Below are 735 nucleotides of genomic sequence, written 5' to 3'. Positions count from 1 at the left end.
TGTCTGCCTCGGTATACGGTTTGCATCAAACCATTCGTTAATCTGGCTGCTTGATGAAGAGAAAGAGATTAAATGTAGTAGAAATAAAGGTCATTAAGAATCCGTAGAAGCGGAGGAATATTATTATGTCTTTTTTAATTGTATTTATTTACTTTTTTTATATATATATATTTTTGTCGTAATGTTTGGTTGACCAATCAGGAGAAAGGGGCATTTCATTCCCGCCCACATGCAGAGAGCCGATATTCAAGCTGTTTATCCATTTTTCATCCCTGATCGTAAAAACAAAAAATGAAGCCGAATTCTTGATTTTTCGTTTTGTCTGAACAAATGAAAAACGTAAAAATGTGCCTTTTTATTTACCCTTTATTTAATATTTCAATATTAAATTAAAAAACAATTGGGATGATACCCTGATTATATCCTGATTCATCACATAGACAACAATCTTCTTTAGGCTATTTATTTATTTTATGTGAGAATAAAGAATCAAAAAATTCTGCTGGCAGAATTTGGAAGAACATAAATCATTAAAGAACTTGGCACAAAAATATGCAATTATCTTCAAGTCATCAGTTATTTTCCTATCAATACATAGTTGCTGAAAATAATTTTTAACTCGCTGCCTTTCCAACCTAAAGAAATAGGCAGAATTCTGCTCACCCTCCTCTAGCCAATTCCGACGAGATCTACACTGTAAAAAATGAGAGTGAATTTAACGGTAAAAGACTGTAA

Source organism: Sinocyclocheilus grahami, unplaced genomic scaffold (genome assembly GCF_001515645.1).
Source record: "Sinocyclocheilus grahami isolate Dianchi unplaced genomic scaffold, SAMN03320097.WGS_v1.1 scaffold3979.1, whole genome shotgun sequence".
Taxonomy (NCBI): domain Eukaryota; kingdom Metazoa; phylum Chordata; class Actinopteri; order Cypriniformes; family Cyprinidae; genus Sinocyclocheilus; species Sinocyclocheilus grahami.
The sequence above is the reverse complement of the archived record's forward strand: the minus strand, read 5'-3'. Positions refer to the sequence as shown.